This window comes from Lactuca saligna, chromosome 4, assembly GCF_052625555.1.
Source record: "Lactuca saligna cultivar CGN05327 chromosome 4, ASM5262555v1, whole genome shotgun sequence".
NCBI lineage: Eukaryota > Viridiplantae > Streptophyta > Magnoliopsida > Asterales > Asteraceae > Lactuca > Lactuca saligna.
Window position 1 is genome coordinate 303,755,163 of NC_136420.1, and position 27,015 is coordinate 303,782,177.

The 27,015-nt window shown below is 36.1% G+C and overlaps 1 pseudogene across 1 annotated transcript; it reads right to left on the minus strand.

Annotated features, from left to right (window-relative positions):
* Positions 1 to 20,631: 20,631 nt before the first annotated feature.
* On the minus strand, positions 20,632 to 27,003 carry LOC145040823 (protein CURVATURE THYLAKOID 1A, chloroplastic-like; annotated as a pseudogene). Its single transcript, XR_013679906.1, has 5 exons — positions 26,994 to 27,003; positions 26,416 to 26,543; positions 21,066 to 21,170; positions 20,917 to 20,988; positions 20,632 to 20,795 (listed from the first exon to the last, which is right to left on the minus strand). The product of XR_013679906.1 is annotated as a protein CURVATURE THYLAKOID 1A, chloroplastic-like (transcript).
* Between the last annotated feature and the right edge of the window lie 12 nt (positions 27,004 to 27,015).

Consider the following 27,015-nt stretch of genomic DNA (forward strand, 5'->3'; position numbering starts at 1 on the left):
AAAAAAAAAAAAAATCTTTTTGGATTTTTAATTTTGCAAAATTGAAAGCATAACAAAATAAAATCTTTTTGTATTTTTGATTTTTCAAAAGTAAAAACAAAAAATAAAATCTTTTTGGATTTTTGATTTTTCAAAAGTAAAAACAAAAAAAAAAAAAATCTTTTTGGATTTTTGATTTTTCAAAAGAATTTTTTTTTTTCGTAAATCTCACCTTAGTTGTTATGAGCTCAGATGCGAAAAGATGTGGATGCGAAGCCTCTGAATGCACAGTAACCTCTGAATAATATTGACTCATATCTGCTGAACAAAACTTTTAGTCTTGTGTTGATGAAATTGAATTCGCATTAATCATCCCCAAACCTGCTAAAATTCTAACAAATGATTTTTCTGATGGGTTTTGGTCATAAGACATCCTATGTGCTCATACAAACCCTAATGCTTGGATCTAGGTTTCTCTATTGTACATGCTTTGAATCCAAGACTATAAACCCTAATTCTAGCATACATATAATCATATTAACATGAGAATAAGTTTATAGTATTACCTTGATTGTTATGTAGCAATAACAATCATAAATCTCCTTGAATTGACTTTGGAAGGCTTAGAGTCACAAGTGTCACTCCTCTAATGGTTCACAAACACCATAAGCAAGAGGATGAAGAGGAGAGAGGATGGAGGCTGCCAAAACGTGTGTAAACCCTTACAAGAAGCTTAGCCACGTTTTTGAGCCATAAGGGGTCTTTATATAGTTGGGCTATTAGGGTTATCTAATAAGGAAACCCTAATTTGGATGCTTAAGCCCTAAGCAACCCATAGACTCCTTTTATTAAGCCCATGGACGATTTCCTTATGGGTTTCCCATTAGAATTCGTCCATCCCTTAATACAAGGCAATCCATGGCCCAAATTGCAATTATCTTATAATTACAATTCCAGTCCCTTAAGTTTAATTAATCTCTTTTAGTCATAAAACTAATTACCAATTAATTATTGACTAATATTAATCAAACAATATGATTTCTCCTTTAATATATTATTCCCATAATATATAAATAAATCATATTTAATCCTTACTCTCCATAATTCATCCTATCAAGTTGCTTTGGTGAAGGCAACCCAAAAGGACCATGCACCATCGGGTCAAGTACATACCAAAATAGTTATGGACTTAGACACTAATCCAACAGTCTTCCACTTGGATAAGTCTAACAACTATTCTGCGTATGACTTCAGATCCTGATCTGTAATCGTAGCTTTCCAAAGCCGCTGTCAACTCTGATCATATCAGATACGCGTGTCCTTAGATAAGGGATCATATATTCCTCCATTCTAGATATCGTATGAGATATGATTTCTAATCATTCTCTTTGTACTACTTCTCGATTTCTGATTTATGACGACAGACTAACTGAACAAATCAAATTAGTCCTAGCCCGGCCGAGCATTTACGTATGTCATCACTAAACCATCGAGGGGCCCAAAGATATCGCTTTTATCCTACTTTTGATAAAAGGAACGGATAAACTTTGATACAATGCTCGCTTGCACTCACTCACCGAATCACACACAACAATATGTTTTATAACACCAAGTTACTGGTGCGTTTACATATTATCAATGTGCAACCGATTAGCTTCATACAACTCACACATCTCGGTTTCAAGAATATAAGATGTTATCGTCTCACTAATCACTCGAGATAGTGATCCAAGTGAGCGTGGGTTTAATCCAATGCTCAAATCGTATTCATAAGCACTCATGAACGTTGCAGCAAACATTTGCTTATGTCTAATACTCTTTTAGACAATCCACACACCAATTCACGACAATCTTCATTCATATCTACTTCCAATATATGAACGACTGTGGCCCGTTTGAATAATTCGATTATTCTTAATAAACTCAATTATTCTGGAAGTCAAAACATGCAAGGTGAAACACAAGAATAATACTAATCCCATATGGCCTCAAACCTTTGAGTATAAACAAAACACATTTTATTTATCACCATACCGATTACTCATTATTTGTCGTTTCGGGTAATCAACTTTTTACTTGAATCATTACACTTGTCCCATGCTCCTAGCATGCACACAATGTTTACCTATGGTTCTTACTTTTGTGAAATAGACAAATTGAACACATTTCCAATCATTCTCATTTTACAACTCCAAATCCATTTTCTTAAGTGTAAGAATATCAAATTCTTGTTACTTATAGAATATACTAGATTCTAACACTTTATGCAACGATCCTTTCGTAATGTCACTGCACCAAAGTCACAAAGACTATTGCCAATGATATTACAAAGTCCTCTATCGGAGATTGTTACAAGACAATTCCTTAGATGTGATGTCTCTCTCTCAAAGTACATTCCTTTGAACATCCTTTTGCATAAAAGTTTCTAATCTAGACATAGATTTTCAATATTTACTTCCCAATATGGACACACTTCCATATTTTCCATATGACAACTCATTCTTAATAGAATCTTATCTATTCGTAATGATGTCGATATTGTCCATCCAATATGGAAACATTTCCATAATTTCCAATACTATACTTCCAACTACTCACAAGCAACCAATCCTCGTCGAACTTTGGATTGTCCTTTGATAGTTGTTTAATTATTTTAGTCAAAACCGATTCTAGTCCCTTTTCCCTCTAAATGCACTAGACATTTGGAAAATCTTAGAATGGTCAAACATTAAATCATTTGCAATCGATCCAATACTCGAAGCGTATGGGATACGACGCATAATGTTTTATTTGCTATGTTCTCAAAATTCGAATTGTGAAGAGGAATGCCGTAATCATAATCGAAATTTTAAGAACACACTATGTACCTTTGACTAAATTTATTAACATTCCACAACCTAATCCTTTAGATTTGAAATGAAGCATAATATTCTCTCCCTTAATTATAGCAAAACAACCTTTCAACTCTTACAACTTTGCAAAGTACGACTCTTGTTTTCTATAATTAATATTGCCAACTATGCAATACTTGCCTTAATAATCATACAATCATAACATTTATGCTCCCACTATCATGATGATTATTATAAAACATAACACTTATGCTCCCACTAGCTTCGACATGTATTCATAAACATCTTAACTTTCAGAAAAACAATACTTATTGAATTTCTTAAGTTCATGTTTCTAAGACTTCTTGAACTTATACACTTTTGCCTTAGATAGTTCATATGTGTGTCTTAACAATTAAGACTAATTGCCAAACCTCACAATTCAATTATGGAAAGGGATGCCGTAACCATGATCGAATTCGAGAATGCAATTTTACAATCACTATCTTTTAAAATCTTTCTTAGTGAAAGCATTTTCTCACAATCATTTTCATGAAGGAGTAAATCTTATGACACTTAGATTTAAACGGTGTATGTGTTCCTATCCATGTGAATTTGTTAAAACCAAAGTTTACGACAAATTCAAACTCATATGGATCGAACTTTCTTAATCTTGATTTCTTGCCTTATGGTAGCACAGCTGCCCACCACGTTTTCCAAGTAGTTAAGCAGCTCACCTTTTCCTATCAATGTACTTTCCATTGATCAAGGTCCTTGCCTTTTATGCATTCAAATGAGAACTCATAGGACTCACATGCATAATTAACTCGATTGGATTGGCACAGAAACAAAATATTGTCTTCACGATAGGTTGTAAATCTCAACTCGTGTGCTAGTGATGATCTATAAGGCTTATTTGATTTGTTCTTGAAACTTTTCAAAACTATTAAGACTCCCACTGACTCCTTGACATATACGATTCTCTTATCAAAACATTTTTTGATAAACAAATATTCAAGAGTTAGTGTAGCTTATATCAAAACAAAACACTTCATAATTTTGGTCTTAGTTGGTCTTTGTCTTATCCAAGACATCACAACTTTCCACATTTGATGGATGTTATAAACCTTTGATACTTTTCACTCATTGTCACAATCTTAACTTTAAGACTTGTTATTGGAACGAAGTATGATTGTCTTCTTGATTTGACCATTTCATTAATCTTTGATTCCTCTTCTTGGACATACAATTGTACCAAGACTCACTTAGAGGATCAATTGAGATATGGTTCTTAATCATTAAGACCTATCATAAAGCATAAAAGCTACTCTCCCTTCTTCTTAGAATGGAGAAACTCTTATCTTTCTGCCTACTTGATTCTTCTTATTCGTTTTGCTATTGATCTAAACCCTTTAATCAAATCAAAATTACACTTAATCTTGTAAGTGTAATCATATTTACTAAGCCTTTAGTAAATCATGACGAATATCTTTGTTACTCTTATGGTGAACTCGATCAACACACAACTTTGTGTACTCGATCTCCTAGTCCTTCACTTGACATTTCCATAAATAACATAACTAAGAATCATATCCATTCGTTGTAGAAATATGCAAACATCAATTTTCATAATGATTTCATTGCAAGGACGTAAACAAATAAATAAGTCAAACAAAATTTATTTTATTTATAAAAGTAGCGGAAAAACATTTGTCCTTACAATGCAAAAATCTATTGAAAACTATGTAAAAAGAAAATTTCTAACTACTCTATCATAACTATCTAAGCTCAAAATCCAATCTTCAAGTCCATGAGATCGAGATCCATCTCTTGTGATTAGATTCATCTTGCTCTCTTATCAAGCTTCCTTTCTTTTCACCGATCCTTCAAAACATTCAAATGCAATCTTATCACATCATGTATTAAGAATCAATGAATAGGAACTTAATGGAGTTAGATAGTGGATTCTTACTTAAAGCGTAGTCATACTTTTGACTCTCCCATCTCTTAGATCTCTTAGGTAAATAGGGTAACTTCGTTTCCAATGCCCTTTCTCTTGGCAATAAAAGCAAACTGACTCCTTTGGAACAACACATGGAACTACCTCAGACATCGCCTTTCTCTTATGATCAAACTTTTCGATCATTGCATGTCTTTTCATTGCCATTGTCTATATCCATAGAGGTCTTGAAGGCAGATTCACCAATCAACTTTGCTTTTCTATTGCGCCAAACCATTGCTGATTCAGCAGCAATAAGCATATCGGTGAGATCCATAAGGGTCACGTCGCGGTTCATCATATAGTACTCTCTTACGAACTCACTATATGAGTTAGGAAGTGACTGAAGAAGTCAATCAACAGCCATCGCTTCACCGACAACGAATCCCATCATTCTTAATCTATCAATGTGTGACTTCATCGCTAAGACGTGTGCACACACTGACTTGCCCTCTTTATGTTTACTTGTCAAAAGTGCTTGAGACATATTAAACCTTTCAATTTTACAATCTTGTGGGTTAGGGAGAATAATTGGAGGAGGAGGAGGAAGTGAAGCATGATTTCTTGTTCCTCGATCGAATCGTGGAATATCATCTTCATGTGGAATGCTTGTTCCACGGGATTTGAGAAGACCATAGTTGTCGAACTTTGACATCGGGAGAAAAACGAATTCAAATTAGTTGATTGATTGAGTCCTTGGTAAATCACCCAAATGAAATTCCAAGGCTAGGACCCAACACAATATCCTACAACTCGGGAGAGGGATGCCGTAACCCAAATCGCAGAACATTTGAAGGTAAGTGAATGACGATTCACTAGTTTCCACCATGAAAAACGAAAAGAAGTTTAAGTTTTAAATCTATGAAAACTCCTAGATCCTTTGAGATTCATTGAACATTTCAATGGCATGTTTAAATCTCGATATGCCCCTCTTGTTTGTGACTGGGATGCCGAGGATCACAAAGCGGGTGTGAATAACCATGCAAACTACATGGTGCCCTCACATGTTTCAATCACCTATTCGATGTGCCGGTAAACCACACACGCTCCACCGAACTATGACAAACATTGAGTCACCCTTTGCTACCTTTGCTTAGAACCATTTAGTGTGCCGGTAAACCACACACGCTCCACTAACGTCTTCGCAAGGGCACAAAGTGTAATTTCATGGAATTGCATCAATTCACCTTTTGCCTAAGTAACTAAGATTGGGAATTTGAAAAACATTTAGTTACTTGGTATTTCATTATACTTATAATGGAAGGTTTCGTCCTATCCTACTCATTCGGCTAACGACCCTCCACTAGTCAAGAGTGCGGTGGGTAAGAGTGGATACCCATTCAATCGCCATTTTATAGGCAATTTCCTTAAACACCCCTAATAGACCAGCTTCGTGAATGAGGCCTACTAACGGTAAGACTGACTTCTACTCATACATATATATAATGTTAGACTTTTAATGTTATATATAGTATAGAGTGTATTTTATACTTTTAAAATACTATATGGTTAACTTTAACAATTACACTTTTAATTCAATTAAAACGTTAACCTAAACTTTTATGGATTTATTAAATCTCTTTTAATTATACACCTTAATTAATTAATAAAACCATAAGGGTGTGATTTGAACCTTTTCAAAACAATACAAGAGTTTTAGAATTTAACATTTCTAATTAACCTTTAAATTCCATAACTTGAGGGCAAGTTTTGAAACCTTTTTCAAAACATTAGGGTTTTAACTATTTAAATTTCAAAACAACAAAACTTTTGGGGTTCAAATTTAAACTATAAAACCTAAAGGGATTAATTTGAAACTATTCCAAACTTTGTCAAGAATATTCTAGATCACATAATTCAAATAAGGCAATTAACTATAATTGGTGGTTATCTAATTAGATCTAGTTCAAATTCTTGCAAGATAATGATCAAATAATTTCCATAACTTCACATATATCAAATAAGGTAACAATTATCTAATTAGATGACCAAAATCTTTTATTTTGACAAGGATAATCATAAAGGATTAACAAAATTCGAATTTTATTAAGTTTCAACAATTATGGTAATTATCCTAAGTCATAATAGGTAAAAATCCCGAAAATCCGCCTGTCTGACGAGTTGACTCGTTGAGTCAGCCTTGGACTCGTCGAGTCTGCATGGACTCGGCGAGTTCAGCCATGGACTCGGCGAGTCCAGCCTCCAGAATCCAAAAAATCGAATTTTCCAGTTATATCAAGCATCAATACAATAGAAACCAATCTAGGCTCTGATACCACTGATGGGTTTTGGTCATAAGACATCCTATGTGCTCATACAAACCCTAATGCTTGGATCTAGGTTTCTCTATTGTACATGCTTTGAATCCAAGACTATAAACCCTAATTCTAGCATACATATAATCATATTAACATGAGAATAAGTTTATAGTATTACCTTGATTGTTATGTAGCAATAACAATCATAAATCTCCTTGAATTGACTTTGGATGGCTTAGAGTCACAAGTGTCACTCCTCTAATGGTTCACAAACACCATAAGCAAGAGGATGAAGAGGAGAGAGGATGGAGGCTGCCAAAACGTGTGTAAACCCTTACAAGAAGCTTAGCCACGTTTTTGAGCCATAAGGGGTCTTTATATAGTTGGGCTATTAGGGTTATCTAATAAGGAAACCCTAATTTGGATGCTTAAGCCCTAAGCAACCCATAGACTCCTTTTATTAAGCCCATGGACGATTTCCTTATGGGTTTCCCATTAGAATTCGTCCATCCCTTAATACAAGGCAATCCATGGCCCAAATTGCAATTATCTTATAATTACAATTCCAGTCCCTTAAGTTTAATTAATCTCTTTTAGTAATAAAACTAATTACCAATTAATTATTGACTAATATTAATCAAACAATATGATTTCTCCTTTAATATATTATTCCCATAATATATAAATAAATCATATTTAATCCTTACTCTCCATAATTCATCCTATCAAGTTGCTTTGGTGAAGGCAACCCAAAAGGACCATGCACCATCGGGTCAAGTACATACCAAAATAGTTATGGACTTAGACAAAATGAATTTCAATATTCCTATCTTCCACATGATCTTTGATAAAATGATATCAAAGAGCAATGTGTTTTGTCTTTGAATGTTGCACTGGATTGTGACAAATGCGAATCGCACTTTGTGAATCACAATACAAAGGAATCTTTTTCATGTTTATTGCATAATCACGAAGTTGATTCTGAATCCAAATAATTTGCGAAGTGCAAGCAGCCGCAGATATGTATTCTGCCTCGGCGGTTGATATAGCCACACAAGTCTGTTTCTTTGATTGCCAGCTCACCAACTTTCCATCCAATAGTTGACATCCACCAGTCGTACTTTTTATATCCAAAGTACATCCTCCTAGATCGGAATCTGAAAAAGCTTGAATGAAAAATCCTGTTTTCGCAGGATACCAAAGTCCTAAAGAAACGGTTCCCTTTAGACAGCGAAAAGTATTTTTCACTGCTGTCAAATGAGGTTCTCTTGGATTAGCTTGATATCTAGCACAACAACAAACCGAAAACATAATATCAGGTCTACTTACAGTTAAGTACAATAAAGACCCTATCATGCTACGATACAATGTTAGATCAACAGCAGGAGCATCTAACGAAGGAGTTAGTCTTGTTCCTACTGCCATAGGTACTCTGAGCTTTGTGCTATTAAGCATTCCAAACTTTTCAAGCAAGTTCTTCGTATATTTTTCTTGATTGATTAAGATTCCTTCCCTGTTCTGTCTTATGTTTAAACCAAGAAAATTATTAATTTTTCCCATCATGCTCATTTCAAACTGACTTTTCATTAAATTTTCAAATTCAATTGACAATGCTGGATCTGTTGAACCAAAGATAATATCATCAACATAAATTTGAACAAGCATTAGATGACACCCAACTTTCTTGCGAAATAATGTGGGGTCGACTAATCCTTGTTTAAATTTAGATTGTTTCAAGAAATTTGTAAGTGTTGCGTACTAGGCCCTTGGTGCTTGTTTTAACCCATATACAGCTTTATCTAAAATATAAACATGATCAGGATGCTCATTGTTTACAAATCCTGGTGGTTGTTCAACATACACTGTTTCTTCGAGTTTTCCATTTAAGAATGCACATTTAACATTCATTTGATAAACATCAAAGTCTTTGTGAGCTGCATAGGCTAAAAATATGCGAACTGCTTCAAGTCTTGCAACAGGTGCAAATGTTTCTTCATAGTCAATGCCTTCTTGTTGCGAATAACCTTTAACCACTAGTCTTGCTTTATTTCGAATAATATTGCCATCTTTGTCAGTTTTGTTTTTAAAAATCCATTTTAATCCAACAATTGAAACATCAGAAGGTTTAGAAACTAATCTCCAAACCTTGTTTCGTTCAAATTCAGCCAATTCAGATTGCATAGCAACAACCCAATCTGAGTGTTCCATAGCATTCTTTACTGTTTTTGGCTCTATTTTCGAAATAAAGACATTAAACATACAAATTTCTTCGTTTGCATTCAGTACCTCATTTTTCGCATGAAGTTGAGCTTTAGTCAACACACCTTCTTGCGGATTACCAATTACCTGTTCTTTTGGATGATTTCTTGTCCATTTCTCAAGTGGTGGATAATTTGGATCAAATTCTAATGGTGCATCTTCATACATATCTTCATTTTCAGATCCTGCAATAGAAAAGTTATCATTAAATTCATGAAATTCTGCATTTTTATTAAGATTAATTGTCTCTGTTTCATCATGCTTCCCCTCAACATGATCTGCATTTTGATACCCCCCCCTCAAAATGATGTTCCTGTTGATTTTGCGAATGCTCCCCCTCAATTTGATGTTCCTATTGATTTTGCGAATGCTCCCCCTCAACTTGATGTTCCTGTTGATTTTGCGAATGCTCCCCCTCAACTTGATGATTCATAATTTCTTTCTCCCCCTCAAAAGTTGGCAGACAATCTTCATGAATACTTGTGTGTTCCTCCTCCATATGAACATCTGGTGTGCTTTCACAAGTTATCGATGTTGTAGTTATCGTTGATTCATCAGTATGTTTTGAGGATTCTGTTGTTTGATTATCAGGAGCGTTATTTTCTGCATCAATTGCCCTGTCAGGAATTTCGAAAATTAAGTCATAATCAAAATCATTAATTTCAGAATTATCAATTTGAGTATTTGAATCCACAAGTATTGGTTTATTATCGAATTTACTATCAATTTGTTTAAGATAGTAATCATCAAATGTTAAATTGATAGTTTCTTCAATTTTTCTTGTTCGTTTATTAAGCACTCTGTATGCAACTGAATTCTATGAATATCCTAAGAAGATGCCTTCATCAGCTTTAGCTTGAAACTTGGACAAATTATCTTTGAGATTCATAATAAAGCACCTGCAACCAAAAACATGAAAGAATTTTACATTAGGTTTCCGATTATTGATTATTTCATATGGAGTAACATTGAATCTTCGATGAATGTATGATCGATTCTGAGTAAAACATGCTGTGGATACAGCTTCTGCCCAAAGATATTGAGGTAGATTCACAAATGTTAACATGGTTTTGGCAGCTTCGCATATAGATCGATTTCTTCTTTCAACTACACCATTTTGTTGTGGAGTATATGATGATGAGAAATTATGCGAAATGCCTTTGCTTGTGAGAAAAATGTCAAGAGTTTGATTTTTAAACTCCGAACCATTATCACTTTTAATTTTTCGTACATTCTTCTTCAGACTAATTTCAATCTTTTTGATAAAATCAATCATTGTCTGAGCAACTTCAGATTTTAACCTGAGAAAATACACCCACGTGAATCTAGAGAAATCATCTACAACAACTAAAATATACCGCTTTTTATTTATTGTTGCAACAGTTGATGGTCCACATAGATCAATGTGAAGAAGTTCCAATGGATCTACTATTTTTGAATCTATCACAATTGGATGACCTTTTCGATATTGTTTTCCTTGTTCGCAAGCTGCACACAAAGAATCATTGTCAAATTTTAGTATTGGTAACCCTCGAACTAAATCTTTAGTTACAAGTTTATTTATATTTCGAAAGTTCAAATGTGACAATCTTCTATGCCAAAGCCAGCTGAGATCATTAGATGCTTTTGATAATAAACACACAACTGGTTTTCCCACAATTGGTTTGATGTCCAGTGTAAACATATCACCATATCTTTTGGATTTGAGAAGTATTTCATTTGTCTTTACATTTGAGATGATACTTCCTTCTTCATTAAATATAACTTGATTTCCAGTACCCACAACAAGTTGTGATACACTTATCAAATTATGTTGAAGTCCTTCAACATAGGCAACTCTGTTTACTGTGAAGTTTCCATTTGTGACTTTCCCATACCCTTTCACTTGACACTTGTGATTATTTCCAAATTTGACTACTCCAGCATTTTCCAAGCTTCTGTAATCTCGCAAATTTTCCTTTCTTCCAGTCATATGACGAGAGCAACCACTATCAATATACCATCTCATATCATATTGCTCGTCACATATCACCTGCATTTATTGAAAAATTTTAGGAACCCAAGACTTATTGGGTCCATCATTAGTAGAATTAAACAAATTTTTGGAATTTAAAAACCATGTTTTCACTTTGTTTGTAACAGAATCCAATTTATCAACATCATCAGTTCTAGATATTGAGATATAGTCATTCAATAATTTTGGATTCCCATTGATTGTAATCTTATCCTTCACAACATTCGCATTTTTGATAACTGGTTTCCATTTTGAACCGGAACTTGCGAATTATGAGATGATGAACTAGCAATTGAAGAAGTATTTGTGAACTTATCAAATGCACGTTTGATTTGTTCTTCTGAAAACTTCCCACTTTGATATTTCTTTCCTTTCCCTTCAAACCAATGATTGATCGTACTTACATCAGATTTTCCTTTTGTGTATGAAACTTTGGTTGGTTTTGATATTGAAGGATTTGGAAAATTTGGTTGTTTTGGTGAAAATTTCACTTTGACTTGAGTTGAGTTCTTCAAACTTGATGAAGTATTCGTGAATTTGCCAACATTTTGAAACTTTTGATTATTTGCAAATTTTTACGAATTCTCAAATTTTCGATTGTTGTCATATTTGCGAATATATGAAACTTTGTCAACAGAGTTTATTTGTTTATGAAAACCTGAATATGTTTGTGTATTTTTGTTTTGAAATTTTGATGATGTTTTTGAAATTTTTTCTTTTTCATCTCTTGATTTTTCATTAGACACAACTTGCCAGAATATTGCTTTTATTGCTTTTCTTTTTGAAACATTATTTTCTGTTGAATAATTTCCAACCATCAATTTGAATTCATGAGAATTTAGTTTCACTTCAACCTTTGAGTTTTCAACTTGTTCAAAAATTTTGTTTGATTTTTCATCTTTAACCACCCATTTTTGTAATGATTTTTGTTTTTAAAACACATAAGGATTTTGGGTTAAATTGTTTTCTTCTGTGTTTTGATTTGCAAAAAAACCTTCAGTCGTGGACTTCTGATTATCTTTTTCAATCAGCATTTCCAGTTGTGACAAAAACTTGATTTGGAAAAATAGTTTTATCAGTACATACAAAATTTGGATATACCACTGTGTTGGTTTCCAAATAATGTGCGACTTTGTCATTTAAAATTTTGTCAAATTCTTTTGTATTTTCAAACACTTGATCAACCAAACCGTTTGAGGTGTTTCAGTTGAAATTTTCTTTTCTTCTTTATTTTCATCAGTGTCATCAGATTTCCAGCTTTCAACTTCCATATTATCAAACTTACAATGTTGCGAAGTTGAAGATTTATCAATTTCATCCTCTACTATTGAATCAACTATTATTTCTTTATCTTTGATCTTGGATGTGATATTAATGATTGATAATTGAGAACAATCAACCTCTTCTTCTTCTTCTATCTCACTGATTTCACTCACATTATCAGAATTTTCATCAATATCAGCATAATTGAATTGTGAGGCAAGAGTTGAATTTTCGGTTTTCTTTATGATTTTCACTTGTTCATTCTTTGTCAAACTTTCATTGACAATGTTAACCAACTCATCAGCATTCAGAAATTCATCAATTTTGATAATACCATGTGAATATCTATCATCAGGTATTTTGTCAAATTGAGCAGTTGTACTTTCGCAATCATAAGAAACAACATCAACTTTTTCACGTTCATACTCAAGAAAAGGTAAAAGTTTCCTATGTTGTTCTTTGCTAATATCAGAAGAATGATGTAAAGCTGTTAATTTTGCATACAGTCGTTTTGCAGAATTACAATATATGTTTCTTTGTGCTAGCAACAACCTAACATCATTAGTAAGATTATTCCTATCACAATCTATATTTTTGACTTGCATTTCCAGTTTTTCAACTCTGCTCTTCTTTATTTCTAAATCTCTTCGTGTCTCACTAAGTTGCACATTTAATTTCTTAGCTTCATTACTAGCAGACACAATAACAGAATCAAAATAAGCCACAGTATCATCAAATGAAACAATTTCAGCATCATAAGCAGATAAAGGAATATTAAAAGATTCAAGAATTGCACGTACCTTGGTTGTCATGGGTGACTTGTCAGTGGATTTAGACACTGTAACCCCGTAGATCCGGGCAAGTCAATTTAGAGGCAATATGGGTCGAAAACGACTTTTTGGCAAAAGATTATTTAGAATAAATACTTTTAACCAAGTTATAGTATATGTCACAAGGTTTCCGTACATATAAAGAACGCCGAAATCTAAGTTATAACGAAGAAGTTATGGCCCGTGGAAGTTTTACGGCAAAACCGGCACGGAAGCGTAAAAAGTGAATTTATGATAGAAGACTTTTTAGACTTAGTTATCTAAACCAAAGTCGTAGAGTATGTTAAAATGAGAAAATCCGTAAAAAGAACGCCCAAATCTGACTTCGTATGAGGAAGTTATGATTTTTCAAAGTTTCAGCTTAGTAGTGTACAGCCCGAAACTCGAATTTTAGTTCGAGCGGTTTTTGGCTTACGTGACCTAAATGAGAGTTAAAGATCTCAATAATAGGAACTCAACAGTAAAAAGATGGACGAAAACGGAGTTCGTATGAAAGAGTTACGAATTCTTCGCGGTCATTTAACAGTCTAAACGCCTCCTACTGTTAAATTTATGATCGGTCGAGAATTAGCCGACGGAGCCAAAATGAAAGTTGTAGATATTATTTTTACCTACGCATGGATATAAAGAACATCGAAAACGGAGATAGTATGAGATAGATATAGACGAAGCTTAGTCGCTACTTTTCGAGCGCGGCAAATTCGATATAATTTTGTAAATCCGAAATAGAATGAGAATTAGCCAACGAGGTCTAAATGAGAGTTGAATATCTCATTAATAGGAACTCAACGGTAAAAAGACAGACAAAAATGGAGCTCGCATGCGAAAGTTACGGACGAAGCTTAGTCCCTACTTTTCGAGCGCGGCGAATTCGATACAGTTTTGTAAATCCGAGATAGAATGAGAATTAGATAACGAGGTCTAAACGAAAGTTGAAGATCTCATTAATAGGATCTCAACGGTAAAAAGACAGACAAAAACGGAGCTCGTATGCAAAAGTTACGGACGAAGCTTAGAGGCTACTTTACTATAAAACTCCTATAAATACAAGGGTGAACTCCTCATATTTTCTTCACACCATAAGCCTCTCTTTCTCTCTCTAACTTCTCTCTAGCCTCCCTAAACCCCTCCCAAGTCTACGGAACCTCCCTATCACGAGAAGAAAGCCCCAGAGCGCCCGACGGCTCCGAGAAGAAAAACTTTCGGCTCGGAAACGTTGCTCCAATGAAGCCCGGTTTTTAATAAAAACCCATTGTAAGTGAGTTATGCCTATACTATATTTAATATAGCTTTTATTTAATTATAGTAACATTATTAGGACCTTAAAATAATTATTTGGGCTATTATTATGAGTTATATTGAGTGTTATTTAACGCTTATATAATAGTAATAATAGCTAGACTATTAATTAGTCGTGGTTAACGTTAAAAACTAAACCCTAGTGGTATTGATACTAGGTTTTGTCGAGGAAAATTGTTTTGAGATAACGAAGTGCTGTCTGAGTTCGGAATCACCACCTAATCAGGTGAGTGCATAGTCCCTTTCATCTTACACATAGATATGAAGTATTTAATATAAACTACGTGCTATGTGTGCATATTATCTGAATACTTGCTGTCTATGTTGGATGAACGTTTTATACATGTTTTAAAGGATTTAAACTGTATACGTATTTTATATATATGAATATGTGGGGTATGATGATGGGTAGATAGATGATGAGAGATAGAAGATGACGTGAGTATACATTGGCAGCTATAAACTTAGTGCCTATGGGACAAACACCGGTAGCTATGGACTTAGTACATGTCAGACGTTGGTAGCTATGGATTTAGTACCTGTTAGAAATTGGTAGCTATGGACTTAGTACCTATTAGTTAGACACTGGTAGCTATGGATTTAGTACCTGTAGGAATTGGTAGCTATGGACTTAGTACCTGTTGGACGCTGGTAGCTATGGATTTAGTACCCGATGAGTAGGATATAGCAGCTATGGAATTAGTGCTTTACGAACTAACATCGGAAGCTATGGATTTAGTGCCAGTCCTATAACCTTGGAAGTAAGGGACTTCGGAATAAACAAATGCAGGATAGACGAATCTTAGGTTAAATCCTTAAGAGTAAAGAAGATAACGGGGATGGGTAATGGGGTTAATTGTTTGATGATTAAACATAACAATTATATTATTGTGGGTTGAAAACCCTATGTACTCACCAGGTTTCCCAACCTGACCCACTCAGTTTATGTATATCACAGGTGTTGATATGAAGTCACTTTACACTGAGAGATTTAAAGAGATGTAGATCACTAGTATAAATAAATGTAAGTTCTGTTTATGCTTATGTTTCTGTATTAACGATGACATCCCAAACGTTTTAAGATGAATAAAAATACGTATCTTCGAAAATGTTTTAATAACGTATTTATCATGTTTTTCTGGGAACAAATTCCGCAACCTTTTTATAAAATGAAGTACTCTGATTTTTATAAAGCATAAACAAAATCAGTCTTTTCTGGCCGTGATTTTGGGGATGTCACAGACACAAAACATCGCCCTGAAATGTTCTCTTCGCAATCCTCAAAACTTGCGAACATTGCTCCATGTGTGGGATGCCTCATTTCCTCGTCATCAGATCCTGAAGACCAGATCTGATAAGTTCCACTTTCTTCTTCAGCAGATTCTCCCTTAGCAACTAAAGACACTCCTTTGGTCTTAGCACGTAATTCTTCAATCTTTTCGGAGTAGTATGCTTCATCTTTAACTTTTTCTTTCTTCTCTTCTTTCTTTTGCAACATGCAATCAGCTGCGAAATGATTCACACCATTGCAATAGTGACAGTAAATTCCTGAATCACCCTTCAACTTTTTCTCTTCATTCGCATTTTTCTGTTTTTCATCTATTTTCTCCATTTTCTTCCTCTCCTCCCCTCCAGTTCTTGTGACAGCATTTTTCCCATCACTATTCTTTCCTTTTGGATTAAAAGGCTTTTTGAAAAACTTCTTAACTCTGTTGTTTGAATAGAATGCTACAGCTTCATCGTCGGAGTTCATCAAAAATCCTTCTTCATCTGAACCATCTTTTTCATCAGTTTCTGATACCTTTGAAACAAGAGCCAAAGGACCACCAATAGCTTGTTTTGATTCTTCATACATTTCTGTGACCTCACATTCATGTGTTTTCACTTGATTGTAAAGATCATTCAATGTAGTTGTATCAAAACTTTGTTGATTCTTAATCATCATGCTCACACTTCGCCATTCCTTGCGAAGACCCATAATGAAAGTTAAATTGAATTCTATGAGAGATCTAGTGATACCATACCTATTGCATCGAAACATAAGCTCATTCGGACGATCATAGTAATTTTTGAGAGTTTCTGTATCCTTTTGTCTGAATTCCTTCAGTTCAACTAGACATTGCTTCACAGAGTTGATCTTCGTCTTTTCGCTACCTTGATACTTTTCTTTTAGAGTATTTCAGATATCTTTGGCTGTTTTACAACTACGAATGTAATTGTAAACCACAGGAGGTAGAGCACCTCTTAGTTCCTTCATGCAGCTCTTTTCATAATTCTTTAGTCATTTTCGTTGTTCTTCAACATCAGTAGATGCAGTGGATTATCCAATTGGTTGAACATTAGCAGGAGCTTGTACTGTTCCATCGATACAATTCCAAAGTTCTTCATCAATTCCATTTAAGTAATCTTCCATTCTATCAGCCCACTGATCATAGTATTCTGGAATTAACATCGGAATTTTGATTGATGAACCAAGCAAGTGAGAGAAAGAAGTCATTGTATTCATGTTGAAGTTCGCCATTGATGAACACAGAAAATATCCAAAAACTTGAAAACTTGATGAATTTCAGAATTTGATCAAATGAATTGATCACAAATCACTAATCGATTACTCGACTTAACAATTCAAATACAGAATCAATTCAAATATGAAGATCAGCAGTGATTTTCAAAACCAAAAATGCGCGGAAAATTTTGAGTAAATTTGTAACTCAAAAAGCAAATGATTCTTATACGAAAATCAGATCTAAGCAGTTTGAAACCTGCTCTGATACCAATTGATGAGAATTGTTATCGAGAATTTAGAAAAGAAAAGATAGATTTGAACGATTAAAGATGAAGAACACAAAAGAGTAAATATTAATCAGATCTTATATTGATTAAGACTGATTACAAAATAAGCAGAAGAGAGTTTTGCTTTCGTATCTCTCTACTTCTAGCCTAAGTCCCTATTTATAGGGAACATACAAAAAAATATACTAAGTCTATACATTTTCACTTCGCATACAAAATGACTTAGTAAAATAACATAAAATGCGAATTAACACAATACACTATTTTCGACTTTTTACAATTTACATCTACACCTAATATTGAGGTTAATGCATTTAAATATTAGAGAAACCCTAAAAATCCTAGGCTTGGGCAGCAGTTGCCACGCCGTGGCCACCTTCTTGCCACGTCGTGGCAACAAGCCAAACATGCAATCTTCATTAATGATGTGGATATGTCATGGTGGCCTTCTCACCACATCTTGGTATTAGGTTTTTCCCCAAAACCTCATCTTTGGAATCCTCTATCCCATGTCTAATCAATTCCAAAAAATGGGTGTTACAACTCTCCCCACTTCAATTAGATTTCGTCCCTGAAATCTGTCCTTGCATGTTACTATTAAAACACCCTTCGAACCTCTTGTTAGTCCCTTCAACCCCGAATTAAGACCACTCCAAATGCTGGAAAATTGTATCAAAAATCACGGGGATTTCCAAAACCAAGTACATAAACCAAACCTGAGCGAAAACTCTCGGAGGCCAAAATCGCATCCAATGCAACACTAAGATGACACCATAAGTAGCAATGATGAATAAATACTCAGCGAGAAATATGCGACCCGACGAAGGATGAACACCAAGACGTCCTCACTAACCCACAACGAGAAGAACTAATTTTAATGACCATACCTTGAAGATTCCAAATTCATGTCTGACTCCCAGGTAAACAAAGTCACCCCATACGACATCCATGCTGAACATAAGCTCATAGATCTAGTCCTACCGAGACCTTCCCGACCTCGCATTGTCTACCTGATAACTGGAAGATATAATCCATGACCAACCGTTAATGCCGACAACCTCACACTCAGATACAAAGGTAAATCCAAACATTAGCCCAAAAAATAAAGGCTAAACTAATATATATACCAATCATGCTGATCGAAAATTCACAAATTCAATCTCATCAAGATCTTCCTAGTCCCACACCGTCCTACTAATAATTTGAAATACGGAATCCATGGCCGACTGCAATCATTAACTGATGGGTATTATAGGTTATACCGAAACATATGTAGTGGAAAAAACTTAATTCTTAAGTGCACATGCAACCTATAAATGATCTATTCTTTCTCTAATTGTTAGCAATAAACTATGAACATCAAGAACCCTAATGGTAACCTATTATAATCGAAATGTACATAAGATTAGGTTACATACCTTTTGATTATTGTACAAAATAATCACACCAATATCCTTCTTGAAAACTTTGGAAAGCAAGCACCAAAAGCTTAGTGCCTATAATGGTTTGAACCCAAACCCAAACTATAACATCCATAAAAATCACAACATATTTAAGCTTTAAAAATCAACCAAAAATCATAAATTGTTTACAAATCATGGTTTTGAAAATATTTTCTAAATAACAGAGTCACCAAAAATCATAAGCCATAAACAAAAGGATGTGTATGGTCACGCCTTCGACTTCCCGCGATCATCTGAAGTACCTGAAACCATAACTCAAAACAGTAAGCCAACGCTTAGTGAGTTCCATAAAGTAACACCACATATAACATATCAAACACATCATTCATAACCAAGCCTTCAGCTTGACTGGATCGCCTCATAGGACCATCAGCCTATCTGGACCGCTCCCGAGCCTTCGACATGAGTGGACCGTCTCACATGGTCTACAGCTTATCCAGACTGCTCGTCGGGCCTTCGGCCTAATTGGACCACCTCACAGGGCCTGCAGTCTATCCAGACCACCGTGGGTATCTTGGCCTTCAGCACAAAGCATGACGTCCTTAACTTGACTAACCATAACATGTCGACATACACATAACAGATAAACATATAACTAGGTTTCAAAGAACAGCTAGATTTACTGATCACTATGCATTCCAACAGTCCATATACAAAGATACCGAACTAACATGTCACTATAACATAGCAACATATAGCAAAACAGGATATCAATCCAAAGGGCTGGACACGGTGCCTTTGACCCGTAAGTACAGTGAGGAAGACAATCACATCTGGCAAAATTAGGTTAGGATGTTAATTCCTAAACAATATAATCTCCTTGTATATGCCCAAAAACTCGATCCAACAAGCCAAACCCAATCATTTTGGGCCTTAACCCATAAATTCTCAACCCAATACCCTTATTGGACCAAGAATCTCTTATTGGGCCCAAATGGGCCGATAACCCCTCCTTTGGGCTTTAAGGGGATGAAAAACCTTATTTTAGCATTAATAGGCCACAATTTGTTATTGAATCTTCTATTTGGTCCAACCATGGGCCGAGACCCCTCTTGGGCCGATTAACGTTTGAGTTATAAAAAAAATTAAATTAAATTAAATTAAGTGACAAATGGATGCATGCCACCTCAAATTAGCACAACATGTAACAAAGCTTATTGACCAACAAACTTCCATGCACCTCACATCACCAAGCCTAGGTCCACTCCTATTTCCTTCTCCTCTCTCCATTTTTCGGCCGTGAACCCCCTTCCCCTCTCAACAATTCACTTTCAAATTTCTCTCTTATTCCATTTTTCCTCTTAATTATCCTTTGTTTCTCTCAAGCATTTTCCTCCTTATCCTCTCAAGCAATTTCGAGTTTTTCATCATCAAGGAGGGATTTCTAAGATCCTAGGTAAGTCCATAATAAACTCCATTGTTTTATTTCAAGTCTTTACAAAGATCTTTCCTCTTACAACTCTAAATTTCGTGATTATGTTCTTAGAACACCAAAACTACACAAATATCATCAAGAACTCAAGCTAGGTTCAAAGTTTCACTTTCTTCTTCTTCATCTACATCTTAAAAACCCCCAAGGTGAGCTTCATACCCCCTATAATAAGCTATATATGAACTTAAATCATGTATTTTCTTGGCTCTAATGCATACACAATCATATTCCCAAACACAAATGTTATATGAAAAATTGATGAAACCATATCATATATATTACATGTAGAAACCTATATATACACCTAATTTACTCGGTCCCTGCAATCTTCTTCTTTATCGACTCAATATCTGTTGCCAACTCTTTTCTACTAGACTGAAATATATCAAATATATAAAATTCCTAAAACATCAGTATCCATGCCTTTTAATTTCAACATAAAATGTGGCTAAACCCTACATTCTTTTAATATTCAAATTGCAAGAAATTTAATTACCTTGAACAGAAGGTATCGGTACACAAACCATCCGGTATATCCAAGTCCTACCAACTCAAAGATCTTTGGAAGCTATAGAAAACATTAGACACCAGATTCAGAAAACAACAAATCAAAAACACAATACAAACAAGATATAGAAAACATACCAATGACACTGAGTTGACTGCACTAATAAGGATTGAAGATATCCAAATTGCAACAACTGCTCCTCCTCCATACACTATAACTGTTGACTTGTTTTCAAGTGCATCCTACTGTAAAGGAAACAAATATTGTATCAGAAACAAACACTAATAAGTAATTAGATCATGACAAAAGAATTGAGCTTATATATGTTTCTTGAATCTTCACCTTTTCCATTTCCTTGTTTGGATGTGGCTTTAAGGCATCGGTTATCCGTTCGAAGGTGGTTTAAATATTAATTATATATCCTGTATACATATATAGTCATAAAAGTTCTTTCATTTAGATCCATACCTTTAGGTAGCAAAGGTATTCAATCATGATCATACATTGCTAGTAAACTACTATAGGAATAGTTTAGGAAGATACTAATACTACTACTACAACAATGAAACATAAAATGGTCAGTTCATACATGAGTCAAGAGATACAATGCCCTTGGGTAGCAAGGGTATACAAACATGTTAACACTGTGATGAGAAACAAACATAATACATAGTGATGAGAAGTAAACATAATACATAGTGATGAGAAACAAACATAATACGTAGTGATGAGAAACAAACATACAGGCTAGACAGAGAAAGAACACACAATACAGCTAGCACATACATTACATATACATTACATTCAATTATGTGAGTCATTAAACGGGTCATGACACTACCTGCCATGACCGTTTTTGTATCCAGAATCTCCTTAATTGGGGAGTGTATGAGTTTGCGTATAGATCTATACTGGATTAACTATCCTACACCTTGTTGCTCGCTACAGTGGGACCTGCAAGTCTACGGGTGCCAAATGTCATTTCTTACGACGTCTTACATCGTCGTTTTACTATTGAGTCGCTAGCAGGGTACATGCCGATCACATGGTACTTTAAATAACAATTGGTTTAAGGTAGTTAGTACAACAGTAGTTACTTAATACAACACTACAATACTATAATATTTTCCTATTACATTCACTTCGAGAACATTCACACGATGTACGCTAATGTAAAAACTATATTTTTGGTTAATGATAGTCGGATTTGGGAAAATACACACTCTTACAAGAGACACACACAGTTACTAGATGCCTTGGTAGAAGGCTACTCTTTGTAGGAAACATAGGATTTTCTAGGATAGTACAAACAAATACACACTTTACAAAACTTATACATTACATCTTACAAATGCTTTCATACAAACTCAGACACTAATATACTTATGATCTCACCAGATTTAAAGCTGATACTCGCTTTCAAAATAACTTATATTCTCAGGCCACCAGTAGACAGGTACCGATGCCAGGTTTTGAGAAGATGAAGCTTGTTCAAGACTCTTATTTTATTTTGATGTACTTTTTGGTGTCTATATAACTTGACAGAACACAGTTGTATGGAATTATATTATTAATGCAATGGATGATGTTGTTGCTTGTTTAGTACTTTGCATTGTTGTGATATTATACATGATGTCCTCCACCCCTGAACGATTCTGCCATCCAGGTTTTGGGGTGTGATAGATTGGTATCAGAGCATTGTTTATAGTGAATTGAGTGTATCAACTCATAAAAGATATACGAACTATAAACACAAGCAGGATTAAATTACTCTGATAAAGAGTTTATACTTTTAAATAATAAAATATTTAACCAAGTATACATCCCTGCATTCATACTAAAATCAGTGTCACTAGGACAGAACAAAAGTATTACGATTGTTGGACAACACAAGTAGACTTAGAGACATATGGTCAACCCTGGGAAGATGTAGCCTGATCAACTACATTATCCGAGGAGTGACTAGCATGTGCCTAAGGATGGCTGTGAGCTTGCAACAAGTCTAAAAACTTACCAACACTACCACACTAAGAAGAGTAGAACATAACATTAAACTTAAAATACTATAGGAGTATTTGGTGTTACTATAATTACTTATCTGAGAATTGAAGGTCTTTATTGGTATGCCCTAGACAAGTATTAGAGTAACTGATAAATATCACATTATAATTATCTAGCTAGTCCGTCTATTAATTAGTTCCTTATCTCTTTTCTCTCATAGATATCATGGTTGGATTCCATCATCATGACGACCCGTACTTTCCACCCAACGGCAATGTTGGATGGCTTGAAGCAGAGTCCGATAATGAGCATCAAATCCCTTTGGATGATCATCAAGCAGAAGGCTTCTCGGATGGATATGACTCTGAGCCCGAAGTCAACAACCTACCTCAAGTAGGTCAAGCATAGAATAACAACCCCCGACCTGCATTTCAAGGACCCACACCTCTGTGGGCAACAAACTTGAATACATGGAGCCAGGAATAGGTTCAATCCATTCCCTACAATGGAGACAAAAGTTTCTACAACATCACTGAGGGAGGTTCTACTAATAGGGTCTTACCTGTCATGGTTCGTAGGATTTCTTGGAACACGATACTGGGTCAATCAACTATCAATCGAGTCTTGGAGATTGACACCAACTCTGGCATTAACACTGTCCGCATTCGCCAACTAGAGTCTGCTCATGAAAGGGCTCTGGTTCACAATGCAGCTCTTCGGAGGGAACTCGCTGAAACCCGAGCTGAAGTCATAGAACTTCGAGCTCAGCAAGCAAGAGCTGATAGGCGCATGAGGGACATAGAACATCTCCTGCCGGAATCAAGAACTCACTCTGATAGTTCTCGTCACCGATAGATTCTCATCAACTTCTCTCTTTTGTATATAACCTAGTTATGTAAAACTTTAGTCTAATTCCCTATCCTTGTAAATCATAGGCCTGTTAGGTCTTGGTTAGGTTGTAATTCTGTCAAAATTTTCCCATTTTGGTTGATGTAAGGTCTCCTACTGTAGGCTATTTTTCCTGAACATGTTACATCTGTAATCCCAGTAATATTGACAGGTACCTAATCTTGTGGGAATTATTATCCAAATAAGATCATCTATTAGTTCTAGATCTACATTCAATCGTATTATTGGGCTATGAAGAGTTAGTCCATGAGTCATTCTCATCAATTCTTCCGTTAAATTCTTATCAATGTTTTCATCTTCACAAACTTATAGATCAAAGATGCCGCCTCGCAGAAATCCAAGGAGAAACCTTAATAACGAAATACCACCTCCTCCACCTCGTCAACCACCTACTCCCCAGTTCGACACGACAGCCTTAAATGCTGCTGTAGCTGCAGCTGTGGCTACAACCATGGCTCAGTATTATTCATCTGGTTCCACTGGAGGAGGAACCCCTATTTAGTCTATTCAGGTTGATGCTCCTGTCCGCTCGAGAGAGTGCTCATATAAGGACTTCACCAACTGCAAGCTATTATCCTTTAAGGGGACTGGCGAATTCATTACCCTCTCGTAATGGTTCGAGAAGACCGAATCGGTTTTCGAAATTTGCTCCTGTCCAGAGGAGAGCAAGGTCAAGTTTGCTGCTTGCACCCTTGAAACGAAGGCCCTAATATGGTGGAATAGACATGTTAAATCACTATCTATAGTAGTGGCTAATGTTATGAGCTGAGATACCTTGAAAGACCTCATGATTAAGGAATACTGCCCGAGGGGCGAGATCCAGAAGTTGGAGGAAGAACTGTGGATCCTAACCATGAAGGGCTCCAACGTAACCGCCTATACTGCCAGAGTCTGCGAACTGGTGGCCCTCTGTCCCAACATGGTTCATACAGAGGGAAAGAAGATTGAAAGATACATATGGGGGCTGGTGCCGCCGTACCAGGGAAATGTCTTGGCATCACACCCCACTACATTTGATAGTGCCAAGCGATTAGCACAGTGACTCATAGACCTTGGGGTTCGTACCCCGACCGCAACAACAACTACCCTGGACATCTCAGAACCCGCAAAAACCGCTGATTCCAAGCGGAAGTTCTGGGATGACAAAAAGAAGACTAAGGCTGCCAAAAAGCAGCAGGTCGTGGCAATAGATGCTACGATAGCACCTTCCGCTGCTGCTTCGGTAAAGCAGTTTGCTGGAAGTTTGCCCAAGTGCAACAAATGCAACTTCCATCACGTCGGCACCTGCCAGGAAATGCAGTGTATGAACTGCAACAGGAAGGGGCACACTGCCCATTTCTGTAAAGCTCCTGCGAAGCCAATCAACCAAGTCCCCAGTGCAGGAGTGGGCCAAGCTTGCTACGGATGTGGCGAGGTAGGCCACTACAAAAGGAACTGCCCGAAGGCAGGGTTTGCCGGTGGATTGGCAAGAGTTTTGGCCATAAGCCATGAGGAAACAGTTGCCGACCCCACAGTGGTCACTGGTACATTTCTCCTCGATAACACTTATGCATGCATTCTATTTGATAGTGGAGTGGAGAGAAGTTTCGTGAACCAAAAATTTTCTCAATTACTTAAGCAAAAATATGAACACTTAAAGAACCGTTCACTGTAGAAATGGCTAATGACAAGACAGAGAGCACTAACAGTATATTCATAGGGTGTACCTTAACTTTGGATAACCATTCATTTTCAATCGATATCATGCCGGTCTCAATTAAAAGTTTCGACGTCATTATCGGCATGGATTGGTTGAGTTCTCATTGTGCCGAAATCATGTATTACGAAAAAGTTGTTCGCCTAAAGCTACCGTCTGGCGAAACCCTAATAGTATACGATGATAAACCCGGAACGAACCTTCGTATCATCTCGAGCATTCAAGATCAGAAATTCTTGCGAAAGGAATGTCGAGCATTCCTTGCTCATGTGGTCGATGTGAGCCAAGAAACGAAAGACATTCAGAACATTCCAGTAGTACACGAATTTCCCGACATCTTTCCAGAAGAACTCCTAGGATTACCTCCTCAACGTTAAGTCGAGTTCCGTATCGATTTAGTTCTAGGGGCTACCCCAGTAGCCAAATCGCCCTATCGTCTAGCACCTGCAGAGATGCAAGAACTGTCCAGTCAACTTAATGAACTGCTCAGCAAGGGCTATATAAGACCAAGCTTCTCACCCTGGGGAACTCCAGTCTTGTTTGTCAAGAAGAAAGATGGATCGTTTCGTATGTGCATTGACTATAGGGACCTCAACAAACTTACCGTCAAAAATCGTTATCTGTTGCCTCGGATCGACGATTTATTTGATCAACTTCAAGGGGCGAACTTCTTTTCAAAAATTGACTTAAGATCCGGTTATCACCAACTACGAGTGCCAGGGGAGGATGTTTCGAAGACAACCTTCTGAACTCGTTATGGGCACTACGAATTCATAGTGACGCCGTTCGGATTAACAAACACGCCTGCAGTATTCATGGACTTAATGAATCGGGTGTGTCGTCCTTACATGGATCAGTTTGTCATCGTCTTCATCGATGACATACTTATCTACTATCGTAGTGAGGAGGAGCATAGTCAAAATCTACGACAAGTCCTCGAAACATTACGTTCGGAGAAGCTCTACGCGAAGTTCTCGAAGTGCGAATTTTGGATTCGACGAGTCGAATTCTTAGGGCACGTGGTTAGCGAAGAGGGAATACACGTGGACCCTTCCAAAATCAAGGCCATTGAGAACTGGTCAGCACCAAAGACGCCTACAGAAATTCATCAATTTCTATGCCTCGCTGACTACTATCATAGGTTCATTCAAGAGTTCTCCCGCATTGCGAAACGTCTTACAACACTAACCCAGAAGGGCGTGGCCTTTGATTGGCAAGAGAAGCAGGAAAGAGTGTTTCAAACACTCAAACGAGCCTTGTGCACCGCGCCAATACTATCCCTTCCCGAAGGAATAGAAGACTTCGTCGTCTATTGCGATGCGTCAAATCAAGGACTCAGATGTGTTCTGATGCAGCGAGGTAAGGTCATCGCCTATGCCTTGAGACAGCTAAAGACACATGAGGTCAACTACACGACCCACGATCTTGAACTAGGAGCAGTTGTGTTTGCTCTGAAGACCTGGATACATTACCTATACGGT